Source organism: Typha angustifolia, chromosome 8 (assembly GCF_048772165.1).
Source record: "Typha angustifolia cultivar Huaian chromosome 8, ASM4877216v1, whole genome shotgun sequence".
NCBI lineage: Eukaryota > Viridiplantae > Streptophyta > Magnoliopsida > Poales > Typhaceae > Typha > Typha angustifolia.
This window is the reverse complement of record NC_133246.1, coordinates 8665287-8683401: the sequence shown is the minus strand read 5'-3', so window position 1 is coordinate 8683401 and position 18115 is coordinate 8665287. Positions and strand designations below refer to the sequence as shown.

Below are 18115 nucleotides of genomic sequence, written 5' to 3'. Positions count from 1 at the left end.
AGAGAGAGAGAGAGAGAGAGAGAGAGAGAGAGAGAGAGAGAGAGGGATGCATCTACCTTCTGGTCCATGCTCAAGTGAATCCCTCCTCAGTCCTCCCTCCAACTAGCGACTATCAGGACCCCACCCCGTTGGCCATATCGCTTCTTCCCTCACTTCAATGATCGCTTCTTTCCTTACCTCAATGAAGAAAACAGAGAGGCTACCTTCTTTTCCATTGATCTACTTCTTATTTAATGACCGTCATCTCAGGAGTTGATGAAGAGAGCAATAATCCGACAAGTAGGCACAAGCTCCGAACTTCTACTAGCAAGCGCCTCAGTCATGGCGACAGACAAGAGATGTACCAAGGAGCTCCTGAGTGTGCCTACAATGCTGCAGTGCATGGGCAGCCGCATGAGTGTGGTGATCGACCCGATTCCCGTAGGGGAATATCGGAAGCTGCCTCCGTCGCGATACAAAGGAGTGACCCTAGCCCAACGGCCGCTGGGGCGCCCAGATCTACGAGCGCCACTGTCGCGTCTGGCTTGGCACCTTCGCGGACGAGGATGTGGCCGCCCGAGCCTACGATGTCGCCGTGCAGCGCTTCCGTCGTCAAGACGCGATCATGAATTTCAAGCCTTTCCACGAGTCCGACGACGACGGTGCCGCTGAGTTGGCGTTCCTTGCTTCCCATTCTAAGGCTGAAATTGTCGACATGCTGCGGAAGCACACCTACACAGACGAGTTCTACCAGAACAGGCACATAAGCGGACTCGGTCAGAAGATGGCTGCTTCGGGCAGTTCGAGATCTGCCCGCGAGCTTTTGTTCGAGAAGGCGGTGACCCCCAGCGACATCAGGAAGCTGACCAGGCTGGTGATTCCGAAGCAGCACGCGGAGAAGCACTTGCCGCTGAAGAATGGAAGTAACGGAGCGAGCAAGGAAGTGCTGCTGCTCTTTGAGGATTGGTGTGGGAAGGTGTGGAGATTTCGGTACTCGTATTAGAAGAGTAGCCAGAACAACGTGCTAACCGAAGGATGGAGTCGCTTCGTGAAGGAGAAGAACCTCAAAGCCGGGGATGTGGTTAGCTTCTGGAAATCTTCCAACGGACCAGATAGACGAATACTGTTTATTGATTTCAAGCCGCGCGTCTCAGTGACCCCAGAAGCCAGGCATGCCGCCGTTAGGCTTTTTGGGGTGAACATTCCACAGGTATGTGGTGGTAACGATGAGAGTGAAGAAGGTGGGAGTGCGAATGGAGAAAGAAGTAGTGGAGAAATGGAGTTGTTTCCAACCCAACAGTTCTTCAAGAACAATATCTAAGAACTCTATTGAAGTGCCATCCTTTATCCCCTTTCCTTGTTGAATTCCTGTGTGAAAAAAAGATAAAGGAAATAGACTTAGCTTTTCGATTTCTATCATTTATTTATCCTTGATTAACTAGATTTTTCCTGCTTGCTAGATAATTATAACACCCCATTTTATTATAAAAAAAAAATTCCTCGACGCACGCACCGAACGCGTGCGTCACGGATGCCTGCACCCCGTCCTCGCTTCTCCCTTTTTCTTCTTCTTCTTCCTCTTCCCTTGCCGTGCACGCCACCTTCCCCACCTCCATTAATCCCCCTTTCCCCCTCCCCACCGCACCACTTCTTCTCAACCTCACTACCCCTCCCCCTCTCCTCTCTCTCTCGGGTTGCTGACGCCGGAGCCGACGAAGCCCAGACCCACTCCCCCTTCGTCTCCTCTCTCGGAAGGGAAATATCGAGGGAGGGTGGGGGTTGTTTAACCCCCCTAGTGGGATGCGGTCAGACCGAAGTCCACTGAGCCCCTTGGTGGGCTGCGGTCAAACGCAGCCCACTGAGCCCTCATGGGCTGCAGTCAGACTGTAGCCCATGGGCCCTCCCTAGGTGGGCTGTGGTCCAGACTGCAGCCCACTAGGCTTGAGTTGGGTGGGCTGCAGACCGCAGCCTACCAACCAAGCCTTTGGTGGGCTGTGGTTGGACCCCAGCCCACTTCAACCAGCCTTGTGGGCTGTAGTCCAACTACAGCCCACAAAGGCCCTCTTGCCTATTGAGTTAGGTTTGAGCCTAACCCAATACCTCTAACCTAACTCATTTGGGGCCATTTTGACCTTATAACCTCGTTTATCTATTTCCATCTGATTTAATTAGCCTAACCTTAGTAATAATAATTTATCATCATGTGAATTTTAGGATAACATAGGACTCGCCCTAGGAGTCCCTTGACTCATGTATATGCCTAAACATAAATGCTCTAATAAGATAATTAATTCTATTGGTTCGCTAATCTTACGGTTACTTGCGTGAATTAATAGGATTGACATTGCGTGAGGAGGATTTTGGAATTCTAGAGGAGCAGGCTAGCTAACGAGATTTACTATAACCCCCAAGGCGAGTAGAGTTATACAAATCTAAAATAATGTAGTTACAGTCATTATACCTATCATGACACGATAGGAAATGTCGGTATTAATACATGATTGTGAGGTTGATGAGAATGTTAATGAAGCATAAGCATTAGTGTGATGATGCTCTACATGTATCTTATATGATATACCTTGCATATATATATATATCTGTTGTGAATATAGAATATAACGATCATGACCATGACATGCTTTATACACTCATAGACACTACACCACTTTCACCTATCATTAGTAGTCGGTTTCTGACTAAGTAGTACCATTACTCACTCAGCATATGGTTAAGGGTAGAGTGTACTTTATATATCTGAGGTCGGGAGCCTATGTGACATTCAGTTAGTTATACTACATAGTCAGAACTAGATTATGATGATAGATTAACATGATTGTGTGGTGATGATTTAGAGAGAGTGAGATATGGACTTATGACCGGGGTCCTTAGTCTGATGGCCACAGAAAACCGATCACTTGTAGTGCCGCCATACACGTGTAGGTGGCATTACAACTAGATGTGTATATATCCCCCTCGATGTATGAGATGATGGATGGTTACGTGATGGATGATTGTTTACCCTATGTGGTGAATAGCTCGGTGAACAATGATAAGTATGATTAATGCTTTGGTAGGCATGAGATGACTAAACTGCTCTTTTATTGCTATACATAACACGTAAACACTATGATTGAGATGTGTATGAATAAGAGGTTGTATCAAGCTTTATATCTGTGTGGACTTGTCTTGATACATTAGGAACTAGCATGTTCCAGGATAGTGACTGATAATCTTTATCGATTGCATTGATTTAGTAACTCATGTTAAGTCAACTCAACAAGCATATTGTTATTGCTAGTAAATATAGGTATACAATGTATATACACATATGATTTTATTATTTTAGATGGTATGGATCCTACTTGGTGGCATTATTTCAGAGCTAGGGGACGGAGTTGCGGATAGCGAGGAGTAGCTGCATTTCTTTTTCAGTATGTTTATTAGTTGTATTAAGCCCCTACGATGGCGTTATGATTGATGATGTATTTTGAACTTTAGCATTGTATTTTGAATGTATATTTGAAATGCTTGTTGTGGCGTGTGGAACTTATATCTGGACTCTTATGGTTGAGTTTAATTATGGTGAATTTGTACTATTGTGTGCCTTGTGAAATCCAGACAGGTCATGTGATGCACCGTGATTTACACGTGTATTTGGAAGTTTGAATGTTTTAATAATGGAGACAGTGAGAGTTCATGGGATTGCTTTTTATAATTAAGTGCTTAAATGGAACAATTAAAAGAAAACTATAAATAATGTTGACTAAATTTATCGTTTATTTATTCGGAAGAGTACTTCCAATTACTGCGAATAAAGAGGAAATTTGAAGCAATTCTTACAAAAGGATCTGTTCTTCACTCTCTACTCGGGAATGCGGATTCCTTAATTATGTGAACCTACGGACATTTTTCAGTATTATTTCTTCCTCATATTTCTCACATGGTATAAACGGTTGGCTGAGTGACAGTTGATGATATCACTTTTAAGTGACAGTTAATACCCGGTGCTCTTTCGAACGCATTATAGAGAGGAATCTACTTTTTTGAAAAAAAATAAAAAATAAAACATCACCACTGCTACTTGTTTGAAGACTTAATATTTAACCAAGGTAATTTATCTCATGAAGAGGAAGACAGGATATTACTCCATTAATCTTTAAGCTTGGAAATAGTGGATTTGATTAGTAGTTCCGATTTAAGAGCCATCCTGGATGTCCATATCAGCAGACTAATAACTATATTTGCCAGCCCCTATAAACTCCATAACCACGATTGTATTTTTTTATCGTCTGTGGCTATGACAATCTTCCTAACAATTCTAACAAAGGTTAGAATTTTCTTATTGGTTGCAGCATGTTATCGTCTTCATTTTACTCCAGGAACTATTTAAGATCCTGCAAGCATTTTATATGCTTGGAGGACAAAGGATCCAAGATATATTCATGGCTGATTATATATATATTTCAGATGCATTATGCTTAGCTTCTTTTAAGCTGTATAAATAAGAACATCTAATATGTAATAGGCATAAAGACATTAGACAAAATTCTGATGTCTTGTTTGCTACGGTGTCACAGCTGGAAAAGAACAATCATAATTGATTTTAAATATTACTTGAATACTTGTGGAGAATTGTATCCCTAACTACAAAATCAACAATCCTTCTCTTCAGTACAAAATATATGATACATAAAACATTTGTGGTAACAATCTAATTTGAAAAGTCATAAAAAATTTGATTTAATAAAAAAAAAACTAAATTAAATAAACTTATAGATTATAAAATATAAAATTATGTATAACCAAGTTTAGTGCTGGACACTATTTTCTTAGATCAATTTGTCCTTCACCGATTGTTTTTAGAAAAGTGAATATCGGTATCTCATAATACAACGACTATTTTACACTCGAAAAGAAGCTGTTATCTGAATTCTTTATCGAACCTGAACTGTGTAATACTCTATTTCAAATGCAGATAGAAATCTGAACTAGACCAAAATAAAATAAATAAAATTTCCTAGAAAATAATATAGAAATATCAAAAACAAGCACGATAAAGGGATGCGAATGGTTAGATTTGGTTAGGTCTAAACTGGTTAACAATTTTAAAAGTGAAGGGATGCACCTCGATAAGCTTCGAACCTATATCAATTTAAAAAATAATTTTAGACTTAACCTATGCATGCGAACTGAGCTGAGTCGGGCTGTGTGAGTTAATTTGCATAGTATTATTTACTCATAATATAGATACCTCTTTTGGGACTCAAAACCTTTAAGAAGCATGACACTCATATACCATATTAACATTTCTCAAAATATCTAATATGGTACCATTCACTTCTTTTTATTTTTCATTACCATGATACTCATGTTAAAACTAATTTTCATTCACTTCTCTTTATTAATTTGAACAAGTGAATATATGATATTAAAGTCAATAAAATATGTGGACCTCACTTAAAAATAAGTTCAAAGTTAATAAAATATTAACGCCAAATACATATATTTCCAACGTAAACAATATCAAAACAACAAATCTAACCAAGATCTCTCATTTCTTAAGGGAAAAATGATTCTTGGCAGTAAAAACCGTCTGTTCTTCCATCAGTTTGTAAAGTTTTTTGAGGTAGTTATACGAACTATGAAGAAGCACTATGTTGCGACATTAATTTAGAACCACTATCCGAACATTACATAGATCTTGAATTTAAAAAGGAAATATCTAATAATCATTCTTCTGTCAGCTGTATTGTCCATTAATCGAAAGAATTTACAACAAAACAATTTCAGTGCTTGTCAGGATTATATGCATATATTTTGGCGCAACTATATTATTACGTTTGATACAATTATTCCTAATATTTCTCCATTAAAACTATATCATCACAGCGGTGCCAAAGGAACAAACTATAGGCTTAAAATGAGGGATTCAATGAAGGTATGATAATTACCAGCATAAATTGTAGCACTAGCAATTATACAGTGGAGATGAGAAAAGATGTGTGAATAAATTACAGTAATTTACAGTGAGCTATAACTATATTGTGTTTAGAAGGATTGTGTCACAAAGAACCATTCAACATTAAATAAATACAGGCTTCTTTACTAGTAGTTTTACTATTGTAGTTTTAATAATGGGTATAGCTACATTAACGAAGAGAAATATTAAAACAAATATTGCACTAGAAAGTAGGCAATTGCGGTTGCGCGTGATTTATATCATCTCCTCATCTTCGCTACAACCGAAGTGAAGACAAACATTATGTAGCATTGAAGATATATACTATGTAACACTTTGGCATTATAAATTTATTAAGTAAAAGTTGTTGACTTGATCATGGAACATTGACATTCACATTTAAGCATCCTAAAAAAATAAATTTAGACATGCGTATGTATCTATACTCTAGGCAATGATACCAATCATTTGCTTAAATAAATATGGAATAAATATCAAAGAGTAAAGTAAAGATGAATGACAAGATTTTTACGTGAAAAAACTCAAATGGAAAAAAACTACGAATCAAGACTCGTATTAAAATTAATCACTAAACTTGTTACAATTAAAAGACTAACTTAAGATCTCCAATCTTAGTAGCCCTCGAGATGGATCCTTAATCTAGATAACCCTTAAATTGAAAGCTTAGTGCATTGTAGAAGAGACAAACCTTATTGGTGGAAGAACGTTGTAGCTTCAAGACATCATTTTCAAAAGCAATTACCCACTTATTTAGAGTTAGGGCATACCAACCCTTATATAGGTTAACATTATAAAGCTAAATCTAAGTCAAAACAGAACTCTTGAAAGTCTAATAACTTGTATGTTACGTGGGTGCATTTGAATGCGGCCCGAGTGTGTTTGAACGGCTAAAATGCGTTCTTTATATATGTGAATGCTTGATTTTGCATTCGAACGTACTGTAGGGTGCGTTTGAATGAGACTAGAGTGCGTTTGAACGCCTTATTTAAATAGCAGACTAGATAGTTGAATGCAGAGTGACTATTCCTGTCCTTTTAGTTAAAATTTTATACTTCTTCAACCATATCAACGTTTAATCACTTCAATAAAGGTTCTAAAATTGTTTCGAATACTTTGACTTCTAAATTAATCTTCCATTTTAATATTCTTCATCAAATATTTTATAACTTGTCATAATTTGTGTAAATGCTTATACATAAAATCTAGACATATTACATAAATAAAATTATATTTTGAAACACAATTTGCCAATTATATTAGTACAAATAAAACCTAACAATCTACTCTAGCAATCTGTGACAAAATATAATTTCTTAAAATATAAAATGTTTACCCATAATAATATATACATCCTAATAGAGCATAGCATAAGTTTTGTTTGCTATTAAAAATCCTACACAACTTTAATATTCATACCAAGTAAAATACATATGAGGCTATAATAATTTAGGTTATAAAAAAATAAATTAAGCAATTCATAGCAAACCAAAATAAAATGACCAACTCTATGCATATCAGTCTCCCCCCTTTTGTCATAAATTGACAAAGAATGCAATCATATTCCCTTAAAAATATTATAAGTCTCAAATCTAATTTTCAAGTATTCAAAGTCAAAAAACGATTCACAAATCAAAAGATTTAACACTTGAGTTCGCGTATCATATTCAAATATTTTGGTTGATGCACTCAAGAATTTTAAATTGACTTATGAAAGAAATCAGACTCAATATAAAGTCAAGAGAAATAGATGCACAAATATTTACATTAGCATATTATAAACTAAGCGGTTTGATCACTCAAAATTGTGAAAAGAAAATATCCAATTGTAGTGTTTTGTTAATTCGCTCTAGTAAAGCATGGAAAATATAAAGCAATCCTAAGATATCAAACATCAAAAGAGACACTAAACTGAAGTCAAACCAAACTTAGTTTATATTTTTCCCTTTCAATTCAAAAATATTTTTTTTCTTTTTTATTTTTGTCTCTATTTTTTTTATATTAAATAATTATTTTGGTGCAATGACGGCTTTCACACATGAGTTAGATAGCCTTTTTCTTACAATGCACTATATTGAAAATGTTGATTACTCATGAATAATATAGAGGTGCATTGCGTCAAACTGGATACTACTACGATGGCTTTCATACTAATCATGTGTTTCATTGATATTTTATTAAGGAGAATATTAAGAGGGTAAAACTAAATCAAAAGGTCAAATAGTCAATGTCAACTTCATGACTAAGATATTTACACATAAGACAATGCTCATACAAAGATTGAATTATAATAACTACAATTGATGTGCATAGAAGGTAATAAAGAATATCCAAGAGTAAATAATATATTTAGAGATAATATACCAAATGTTAACACAAGTGACTATAACTCCAACAATAACTGTATCATAAAATAATTTTATATCATATGAGTCACTCTTATTCAATAAGTACATCAAAGTTTTTAATTTTCTTATTTTTTTTGTTTAACAAAAAACTAAATATAATCCAAATTAAAAAATAAAAATGAGAAACCGTAAACCTAAAAAAAATCCTAAAACGCACAAATTATCAATCAATTCAAAAAAATCTTAGACTTAAAAATTAGATATATACACAAAAGTATATAGCTAGGGAATATCAATAAGCAATCAAACTCCCCCTAGCTAGCATATCCCACTAAGGATCACTCAATTAGTGGTACGTGGTGTTGAAGTGATAAGGATGAAACGGGATTAGAGGTAACCGGCGTTAAGATGACACACAACTAGGGCTTGAACGAGGAGGGAGAAAATTTAGGGTAGAGGAGGAAGGGTAGACAATTCAGTATTCATTCATAATACTCCCTTAGGTTGCCATCCATATCTTAAGAGGCTAACATAACAAGCCAAACTAATAAGTGGTAACCCTAGAAACATTGCATTCTTGTTGACCGCGTTCGAATGGAGTCTAGTGCGTTCGAACGTGTAATTTAAGTTCTTTGTCCGTGTGAATGTATGCAGGTGTTCGCACATGTGCATTTGAACAGGGTTAAGCGTGTTTAAACACACAATTTGGGTTCTATATCGATGTGAAGGTATGTAGGTGTTCGCAAGGGGCATTCGAACGCGACCTCCCCGTGTTCGAATATGACATCCAAAATTCTTATTTTCTAAAGAAAACAACTAAATCGAAATAAGAAATAAGGCCCATAGGTTGTATTCATGCGCATGCATGAGATGACTCAATGTGGTCCGAATCACATCACTTCTCAGCATTGAACTTGTTTGACTCCTTAAAGAATTTAGTAAGCATTTTGACAAACGAAGCCAACATCGTAGCATCTAATTTGCTATCATTATCCAACTCTTCTAAGTTTTCTTTGACAGTTGTTAAGGCCATACCTTTAGACTTTCTAAACAGAGTGGACTCAAACATCTGTAGATTACCTACCAATTGTTTAACCTTCATTGTATCGATGTTCTTATTTTTTTCAATAGCAGTGACTTTAACCTGAAACCTTTCTATGAGAGACCTAAGGATCTTATGAATAATTCTGTGCTTAGAATTTTTTCTCCTAGGTTGAAACTGGAATTGACTATGTCACTATGTTTTGCGTAGATTTCATCAAAAGTTTAGTTCAAATCCATGCGGAGAGTTTCAAAAGTAGTTGCCAATCTTTGAAGATTCGAAAACTTAACAACCTTAGTTCCTTCATATAGTTTCTAAGATCATCCAAGCATTTCTAACAATCTCACATGTAGAAATAACATTAATTGCTTTGCTTTTCCAGCCAACCTTTTCATAATCCAACCTATCCCAAGACTTAGAAGGTTTTTCAACTAATTTATCATTCACCAAGTGCATAGGTGCAGTCCAACCATTCACAACAACAAGTCAAACACGCTCATCTATAGATTTCATAAAAGCTCTCATCCTAGCTTTCCAATATGCATAGTTTGATCAATCAAGAATATGAGGTCTAATAGAATATTGTCCATCTCTATGAAAATCTACGCCTAGCGAATCTCTCTCTAAAGGTAAGAGAGTCTGCTCTAATACCAATTGAAAAAAATAAACTTAGACACGTTTATGTATCGAAACCCTAGGTAATGATATCAACCCTTTGCTTAAATAAATGCAATATCAAAGAGTAAAACAAAGATGAACACTAAGATTTTTATGTGGAAAAACCTAAACGAGAAAAAAATCACATATCCAAACTAGAATAAAAACTAATCACTAAACTTGTAGCAGTTATAAGACTGACTTACAGAACAACTCGTCGATCCGCACGACTTCAATTTTACTTCTTAGAACCCACGGTTCACTACCTCCCGTGAATGATCTCTAAGCTTAGTAGCTCTTGAGATTGATCCTTCATCTAGATGACTCTTAAGACGAAAGTTTGGTGCATTATAGAAAAGACGGACTTTATTAGTGGAAGAACATTGTAGCTCCATGAAATCCTTTTCAAAAGCAATTACTCACCTCTCTAGAGTTAGAGCATCCCAACCTTTATATAAGTTAACAAAATAAGGCCAAATTCAAGTCAAAACAGAACTCTTGGAAGTCCAAAAACTTGCATGTTACGTGGTTATATTCAAATGTAGCCCGAGTGCGTTTGAACGACCAAAATAGGTTCTCTATATGTGTGAATGTCTGATTTCACGTTCAAATGCACTGTAGGGTAAGTTTGGACGGGACCTGAGTGTGTTCGAATGCCCTATTCAAACAACAGACTAGATAGTTGAATGCAAAGTGCCTATTCTTGTGCCTTTACGTAAAATTTCATGCTTCTTTAACCATCATGACACTGTTTAATCACTTCAATAATGATTCTAAAATCGTTTCGAATACTTTGACTTTAAAATTAATCTTCCAGTTTAATATTCTTCATTAAATATTTCATAACTTGTTATAACTTATGCATATGCTCATACATAAAATTTAGACATATTACATAAATAAAATTATATTTTTAAACACAATTTGCCAATTATATTAGTACAAATAAGACCTAACACATTCAATCGCTCGTCAAAAATATTTATGATGACATCCATGTAAATATCTGAGAATTATTTGACAAGGAATTAGGCACCAACAATATGCAATGGATTAACATTTACAGAAAATTCATGCGCCACAAAACGATGACTATTTTTTATGTTGAAATATCAAGCTAGCGCATTTGACTTGTAAATCAGATTAATTAGCTAGTGTAGAATTCAAGAATAACTTAATATTGATGATTTGGTTTTGAGGTAACTCTTAATCTTTTCGATGCCATACTATAATTTTTCAAGAGCTTCAGAAGTTGGAAAATGAATAGTTAGGTTGTATAATTAAGAGTCATACAATATAACTAAGTGTCATGTAAACCACTATATATATTATTTTATCTTATGAAATGATATGCAAGTGAAGTAAGAAAAGTTTAAAGTATTAATCCACTTCATCTTGTAGTAAGTATTAAGAGAAAAATATTCTTCTCTTGAGTTCTCTACCACCTATTCCTTGACAACGTGGTATCAGAGAAAAATAAAGGGTCTCTATGAATTCTAACACCTATAGGTTATCATAGAGAATGACTATCTTGAGCTAGAGAACATGACAATGTTCACACCACAACAAACTATTTATCAAGCTTCCCAATTTTTTAACGACGATTGTTCATCATTTACCAATAATTTATGAAGGAGACTGTTACGGACCAGATCTGGAATGATCTGTCTGTTGGATGGTTATGAAAATTTAGGTGGAGGTATCCTCGTGAGTTAGGATTCTAATGGCTCTAGTTTCACCTAAATCGGAGGTCGGGATGAAAAAGATAAAAATAAAATAGTGGAGATAGATCAGAGAGGGCAGAATGGTAATTTCCAACGTTGTGGCGGTCGACGGAGGGTGGTGGACGGCCGTGTAGTAGGGTGGCTGCTGGAGGTAGGAGATGGCTAGGGTTTGAAAGCTTGAAGGGGATCTACGGTTATGATCTACTTTTATAAAGAAGATAAAGACAATCCAACGGTTAATGTAAAAAGATAAGGACGAGAATAATAATTGGTTAAACTCAGAATTCTCTCAATGATGATTCCATAAAATTATCAATACATGTCTACTCTTATTTATAGAAGTAAAAATCCATAGTGGATCGGATCCACATGTGGATTATCTGATTTATTTGAAATTCAAACAACAAGATAAAGCTTGCTAACTAACTAAATCAGCCTTTCTTTATCTTTCACAGATTAATCTTTCGTTTCAAAGTAGATAGATTCTGAATCTAGAGAAGTTGTGAATACAAAAGTTGTAGATCTAGAGATTGGCGATCTTATCTAGATGGTTTAATATTATTTGGACATTTGTAGAATATTCTGCAAATATTTTTTTGAAACTGTGAGCTGTATTTAGCTAATTAAATAAAATCCTAACCTTCTAATTAAACCAAATAAGCAAATAAGATAACTAGACTCAATCCATTGAGTCTAATCTATCCTTAATGTGATCCGATCTGACCCGGTTCGCATCAGAGACTCGTAAGAAGGACAAGAAGTCATTTTTCTTCATTTATCAAGTGGTGGATGAGAAGTGTGGGATACACTCAGAGTGTCCTATAAAGGAGATGAGAAGGTGAAGATAGTGCAGCTTCAAACTCTTCAAAGTGAATAGTGAAGAGAATTTGATACTCTTTGCATGAAGGATTCTAAAGTAATTGAAGACTACTTCAATCATGTAATCTCTATCGTTAGTCAATTGAGGATTAATAGAGAGAAAAGTTTCAGACCAAAGAGTAGTTAAAAAATATTTTAAAAATGTAACTAGAAAGTATGAGCATATTGTTGTTGTTATTGAAAAAAACAAAAGAGTTATCTACTACCTCTATTAAAAGTTTATTGGGATCACTCCAATCCCATGAACACCGCGTGAATCAACTTGATTCTCCTCCCCTAGAGTATGCTTTTGAATCTCAAGTTTCATTGAGAGGAGGTTTTAGAAGGGAGATGATGACATTTTGGTCGTGGTAGAGATAGAAGCAAAGATGAAAAACTCAAATAAAATGAAAATGGCATGTATCCTCATCTACTTCAACTAGAGGTAGAGAGGTCTACATAACTGAGTATGATATATAGATATCCGATGTCATCATTGTGGCAAATATAGCCACAAAAAAAGAATGTGTTGAAAAAGGATTGTGAATGAGGAAAATAAGGATACAACTATACTCAAGAATATAATCAAAATGAGTATGGTTCTCTCTTATGTGTTATGTACTATTAAATTCATAATTATCATATTTGTTATGCCCAAATTATTAACTATTAATATTTTTTTAAGTAATTAATGTGTTTTAGTTATATGTAGATCTTTAATCAATTGAATTACTAAAGTTGGTCAAATTAGGGTTCAAACTAGATTTGAGCTTAGTCACTTAAGTTAATTAATTAATACTAATCAACTCAACCTAGCTCTTATCTCTCAAGTCATGCTTAAGTCGAACCAAGATCTACTAATCGCTTTCTTCCTTATCTAAATCAGAATGGGTCAAAATTTCATTTTTATCCAGCGAGCAATAGATTTTCAACAATTATATCCTATCAAGCTGCAGATTTTCAGTATTCTCTTCTACTTAGCTATTTTCAACAACTACATCTCTATCAAACTACAAAATTTTAATAAGAAATCTTTACCTAATGCAACACCTCCAATTCAACAACAATTGCAATAGTAAATAGATTTCAAATTCCTATTTGAGCAGCAATTTTTAGTCAAACAAATTACCCACCTAATACAATAGTTTTCTAGCTTATTGAATAAGATCTTTGCTACTAGATTTTGTCCAAGAAATCTATAAATAGAGGGGTTGAGAGCTAGAGAGGAATGTCTTTTTTATGTCCTTTTTATTTATTTTTCTAGAGAAGTTGTAGTTTAAATTCCAACATTTAAACTTGCAATTTTTTTATTCAATTGGCAACAATATATCTCATTCGAAAAAAATTTAATCTTTGTAAGTCAGCAAACTTCATATTCTGATTTTTTTAGCATAATCTCTTGTTTTCAGATTTGAATTTTGATAGTTTTTGAAATAAGTATTTGATATGCAACTCTCCAGTATTAAATCTCATATTTACTTTTGTTCCATTCATTTTATTAATTAATATAATAAATTTATAAATTTTTTAAGGTTGAAGATGAAGCTTGTTGATAATATATATCTTTTATTCTAAATCTCTTACGCGTTCTAATACACCTTGTTGAAGTCTTTTCTTATTGTACTAGTTATTTATTTTTAAAAAAATAAGGTTTCTATAGGTCGTATTCGAATACGGGAGGGGGCGCCTTCGAACGCCCTTGCGAACGCCTACAAGTGTTCATATCGATAGAGAACACAAATTGTGCATTCGAATGAGCTCGGCCATGTTCGAATGCCTGCGTGCGAATGCCTGCATATGTTTGTATCGATAGAGAACGTATTTTCTGCATTCGAACGTAGTCGACCCTGTTTGAACGCGATTGACAAGAGTTCACTATTTTTAGGGTTAATAATTTTGGCTTGTTTTATTAGCCTCTTAAGGTGTGGATAGCAACCAAAATCATTATGATGAACTAATATTGATTTCTATCTCTCTTCTATCCTCTCTACCCTAATCTCCCATCCCCTTCCTTCAAGTCCTAACTATGCGCCATCTTGACGTCGGTATTCTTCTAACCTTCCTCGTTTGTTGAGTCCTCCCTCCTCTTTGGGATCTCGACCACTTTTTCCACTTCATCCTTATCCCTTAAACTTCACAAACCATCCACCCTCATCTCCACTATCATCTCTAACCATATCATCACCTCCACCCATCATCACCACCATCACCCCAACTCTTGCATATTTTTGACCTAATTACAGTCCAAATCTGCAAAGGGCGTAAATACCCAAAACATAGATCAGGAACTTACGGATCTATCACCCTTAGTTTCGTAATTTTCTAACTATGAAAGAATATTTGGTGAATATGTTCCATCAGTTGCACGGACTACTTTTCTACACCCGATCCAGATATTTTAGAGGATGTTCCATACCTATATGTGGCATAGAGCTCGGCGAACCTCAGATTTCCATTAGTGATGGAGATAAGAAAGATGGCATCATCAAGGAGATCAATGGAGGGCACACCGACAATGGAAGACTTGACCCACAAAAACCCTAACCGAGAGGCCAATTCCCTTGGTGCGGCCACGGTAGGACCGAATCAACTAACATCCATGGGTGTAGACATGGGCTTAGTGGATGAACTTAGGGGCATGTTCTAAATATTGTTGAACCGCGTGGATGCAATATAGAATGATCATAATGCCTTGAAGAAATATGTCATGAACCGATCAGCTTCGTCATCTCCTCGACGAAGATCGGTGCCGCAAGAAGGACCAGTGGTGGAACCACACTGAACCAACGCCCCACAAGTCCAGGTACGACATGTTAATGTTAATGAGCCACTTTTATCTATTTCTACACAACATTCCCCACCTCCGATACACAACCTGAGGCCAGCGATAGTGGAACCCAAGAGGCGCGCGACACCGGTGTGCTTTGTTGGTGAAAAAGATTGACACTTTGATGATGATGTTGATCCCTTCGAAGATGGTGTTGGTCGTGTTCAAGTATTTAGAGAAGGAGAGAAACAAGCATAGCGGTTCAAACCTGAACCAAGGATCTTTTGCGAGCCCGATAATGCTATCTGGGGGAGAACCGCACGCTTGGACTTTCCAAAATTCTAAGGCGGGGATCCGACAAATTGGGTATTTCAAGTGGAGCAGTATTTTGATTGTCAAGGGATTGCAGAAGAGACAAAGGTGACGATGGCAAGCTTTCACCTCCAAGGAACGGCTTTGTATTGGTATCGATCGGCCATTCGAGGTGGAGGATTTATTGGTTGGGTAGTATTTTCTAGGAGAATTACATGCAGATTTAGGACAACAATATACGAAGATTTTGCTGCCATATTAAGTAAAATGGTTCAGAGGACAACCTTGTTGGAGTACCAAGCAGAATTTGAAAGAGTTAGTAGCTAGTGCGAGCTGCCTTGGCCCTAATCGACATTGATTAGCAGTTTTAATTTAGGGCTACGGGAGGAGATCCAGGCGACTGTTCGTGCTCTCTGTCCTACCACTCTTGAGGAGGCCTTTGAGAAGGCCGTGAGGATAAAGCAAAAGCACAAGTCTTTTAAAATGGCAAGTTAGGGTAATCAAGATGGGCAGTTTGCACCGAGAACATCAGCTAGAAATTTTGCAGGTTCAAAGATAGCGGTTGCTAGTTCTGGGCACGACCACCCTTGAGACCCTCTTCTAATGTTAGAGGAGGCATAAGACCCCCCGTTCGAACTCTCACACTTGCCTAGGTGGAGGAGCGAAGAACAAAGGAGCTTTGCTTTCGATGCGATGAATGTTTCACCCCTAGTCATTGGTGTTCCAAACTGATCAGGAATGTGATGCTCATCAACGGTCTCATGGGGGATGATGAGGTTGTTGGTGATGGAAGGCGCAGAGGAAGATATCCAAGTTGATATATAGATGCATGCATATTTAGGTAATTCTACGGCGAGGACATTGCGAGTGGATAGACTCATTAGATAGCATTGTGTGCACATCCTTATCGATCTCGGGAGTACACAGAACTTTTTATAAGAGAGGTTTGTGAGGAAGATAGGCTTGGACGCTGAACTGACCGTGGGATTTGAGGTTGCTACTGGAGACAACACGGAGCTTCAGGCGGAGAGCTTGTGTCGCGGGGCCAGTATACGGGTGCAAGGACATGTCATCATTGTGGACTTGTATCCATTGGCGCTGTGAGGAGCGGACATTGTCCTTTGCACGCAATGGTTGCAAAGCTTGGGACACGTCACAATTAATTTCCAGAGTATGTGGATGAAATTTCAGCAAGGAAACAAAGAGGTGGCGTTCGATCCCTACTGATTCCAGCAATGCAATCGATGGTGGGGCTGCCTTGTGCGAGTGATTGAGCCTATCTTCTTCAGTTAGGACTAGCGGGAGATGAGCCTCAAATGAGTCCAGGTACTAAAATTGATTTGTCTAATTTATTGGATAAATTTGCTGGATTGTTTGAGGACCCAAAAGAGTTGCCACTGAAGCGAACGACGGACCACCGCATAGAGATTGTGCCCGGGGCTACACGGGAGAACGTGAGACCGTATTGGTATCCACATGTGTAGAAGGAGGTTATTTCCAAAATGGTGGTCAAGATGTTGGAGCAAGGCCTTATATAACCAAGTTATAGCTCTTACTTATTGCCCATGTTATTGGTGCGAAAGAAAGACGGGTCATGGCGTTTTTGTGTCAACTACCAGGCACTAAATACTATCATCGTCAAGGACCGGTATCTCATTCTGATCATAGAGGAGTTGCGGAATGAGCTTATAGGGGAGACCATATTCAGCAAGCTTAACTTGAGGGCCGGGTATCATCAAATTAGAGTTCAGTTGACAGATGTGTACAAAACTATATTTCAGACTCCGAACGGGCATGATGAGTTTTGGGTGATGCCACTCGGCCTCACCAATGCCTATCAAAGGGCGAAGGCAACCACATCGAAACCGGTCGGATTACTTCAGCCTTTACCGATACCTAACCATGTTTGGGAAGACATTTCTACGGATTTTATAGGTCTTCCGCTGGTACGTGGCTACTTTGTTATTTTTGTGATGGTTGACATATTGAGCAAGTATGCACATTTTTTAGCATTGTCGCATTCATTTTCAGCCAAGTCGGTAGTTGAAATTTTTGTGAGAGATGTTGCTAGGTTGCATGACATGCCACGCACGATTATCTTTGATTGTGATCGTGTATTTATGAGCGACATTTGGATGGAATTTTTTAGATTACAAGGGACTCGATTGAACCTCAGTTTGGCCTACCATCCACAGACGGACAGCCAAACTAAGGTGGTCAATTGAGGCATTGAGCAGTATTTGCGGTGCTTTGTGGGAGAGATGCTGAGACGTTGGTTGGAGTTCTTACCATGGGCGGAGTGCTCTTACAACACCACCCACCACAACAGCATTGGCATGACTCCATTTGAGGTGGTGTATGGTTGCACGACTCCGACATTACGCGCTTATGACTATATAGCATTTGCCGATCGGATAGAGGTGGACTTGTCATTGATGGATAGAGACGCCA

General features: G+C 37.1%; 1 pseudogene; it reads left to right on the top strand.

Annotated features, from left to right (window-relative positions):
- Positions 1-321: 321 nt before the first annotated feature.
- LOC140764533 (AP2/ERF and B3 domain-containing transcription factor RAV1-like) lies at positions 322-1300 on the top strand (annotated as a pseudogene).
- The last annotated feature ends 16815 nt before the right edge of the window (positions 1301-18115 follow it).